The 2,378-nt window shown below is 39.8% G+C and overlaps 1 long non-coding RNA gene across 1 annotated transcript; it reads left to right on the forward strand.

Annotated features, from left to right (window-relative positions):
* Window positions 1-214: 214 nt before the first annotated feature.
* LOC136547497 (uncharacterized) lies at window positions 215-2,023 on the forward strand. The gene is made up of 2 exons (XR_010781579.1): window positions 215-799; window positions 1,802-2,023. It is a non-coding gene; the product is annotated as an uncharacterized lncRNA (long non-coding RNA).
* Window positions 2,024-2,378: the final 355 nt, after the last annotated feature.

Raw genomic sequence — 2,378 nt, forward strand, 5'->3', positions numbered from 1 at the left:
TCAGCGCGCGTGTCGCCGTGGTCCAAGCGCGAGGTTGGAGATGACATGTGGGACCCGGTTGTCAGTGACTCAGCGTTCTAAGTGGATTTTCTATTTTTCAGAATTAAATGAATAGTGCTATAATTTGTTATTTTTGTGTAGAATTATTTAGAGCTCCAAAAATTATGAAAATTTTTGTGTGAATTCTCTATGATGTATATTATATGACAAAAATTTGAAATATTGATTTCCAGTATTTTTGGGGTATGATAAAAATTGCTCAATTAATTAATAAATGACTTTCCATGATTTTTCTAGGCTTATTTACTTGTCCAAAAATTATGAAAATTGTTTTGCCACTTAGTTATCATGTAATGAACATTTACTAAAATTTTGAGCTCAATTAGAATAAATTGATTTATTTCATAATTTTGAATTAAATAATTAATTCATAAAAGCAAATAGTAACCTTTAATGATTTAGGTTTTGTTTGAAATTTTGGATTGAGTGATGACCTTGGGTCATTAGTTGATAATGATCCTTGGCAGTTGATGTATGTGTTACGAAAAAGATTTAGTTTGTTTGACTTGCAACTGTACCGCGAAGGAAAGTTGTATTCAAAGTCTTAATTTTTGTATCCATCATCGAGCATCATATTTCGTATTCCGCATCATGTTAAACATGGCATTGTTATTACGTGTAGTGAACGAAGGTGAACACGTGGTAGTTAATCAAGTTGTTGAGGAGGTTAATCCGTCTGTTGAGGTCGGATCGAATACTTGTGAAACGACGCAGGAGCCGGACTTTTCCGTCAACGAAGGCAAGCCCCGGATGCATACAACCCTACCTTGTGTTTTACAAATTAATTTTGCTTTTGCTTTTCGTTACTGCATTAAGTGATTAGGAGTTAAGTAAGAGCCTAATTGGTGCATTACCATCCTTGTTATTCCATATTTACCATATTACCAGTTTTTAAACTCGTATATGCCTAGTTTTGCTTAGCTATGCGTAGAACGATGAAAGTCGGGTGATTACCTGCCACCTGCAAGTTTTAAATGGAACATTGGTTAATTATGTTAGCATGTGATATGGGAATGTGGAGTAATAAATCTAGACCAGGCGGACTCGGGGTGTGTGAGCCACAAGACATGGAGGTCTTGTGAGCGGGTTCTTTCCGCCTGTGTCGATTAAGGCACGTCCGTTGTTGAATTGCATGAGGTGAGAATTTGTAGTACTAACCACATACTCTGGTAAGCCTTAACTTGGTAATTCTATTACGAGAATGGCTACTCGCGCACTGGGAGTGGAGAGATGGCGGGAATAGCGTGTACCCTCGTGGCTGGAATGTGGCCGGATTTGAGGTGTGCTGTATTCTCGGGTGGCGCGGACCCGTTCTTGCTTTAGAGGATCCGAGGGTAGGTTGATATATGTGAGTCGGGGACCTGCATATGTCGTGTGGTCTGGAATCCCCAGCTGGGTTTAATCGGTTCGAATCGTCGTTGCTCCTCGGTTATGGAGACTCAACTCACTGTTCATCATCGTAGAATTAATAACTAGAACTTGAGAATGGTTGATGAAGGTGTTGGATATGAAGTTTCATGATCTCATTACGGATCATGTCATCTTTGTATATGATTTTATGAAGTTTAAATTGTTGAAATAAAGAACTTTGTTGAAAGAGCTTTTACGCAAAATAACTTTAATTATTGCTAAAACCATACCTTGAATCCCTGAGCCTGCATTCCTGAGTTCTATCAATTTTTATTTCGGTTAAGTCTTGTTGAGTACTTTTGTACTCAGGGTTCGTTGACCCTTGTTGCAGGTGAGCCTCATGAGCAGATCTGTTTTGGATCGTGCTGCATGACTATCGTTCGTTCTGACGATGAGAAGTAAATGTGTGATCCTTGGGCAGGATGTTTATTTTGTGTGATATGTCTATATTAATTATGCCACTCCACTACTACTATGGTTTGTAATAACTATCAAACTTAGTTTGTAAGGTTTGAAACTACTGTTTTGTAAATTATGTTATTGTAAGACTTCCGCTGTTTTTACTCTGGTTTTGATATTTGAATAAATGTTGTAATACTGCAATGACTCTGTAACGTGATCCTGCTCGGAAATCGTGGATGATTCGGGGTTCCCCGGGGACACCCGACAGTCTTCTTAAGTTACTAGGAACATATGCATAGTCGTCAGAGGTCGTTGGACAGTGACAGGTGCATGTGGGTCCTATAATTTAGGAGGTTCTGCCACATGGAGCAGGAGTAGGTATGGCCATGGCAGTCCACAGTCCTCACCCACATACCACAGTTCACACGCCTAGCAGTACACGCTGCAGCCGTAGCACCGGTGGATGGAACGGCGGTGCCTACCTCTTCTGTGTCCTCTTCCTTGTC

Source organism: Miscanthus floridulus, chromosome 3, assembly GCF_019320115.1.
Source record: "Miscanthus floridulus cultivar M001 chromosome 3, ASM1932011v1, whole genome shotgun sequence".
NCBI classification, from domain to species: domain Eukaryota; kingdom Viridiplantae; phylum Streptophyta; class Magnoliopsida; order Poales; family Poaceae; genus Miscanthus; species Miscanthus floridulus.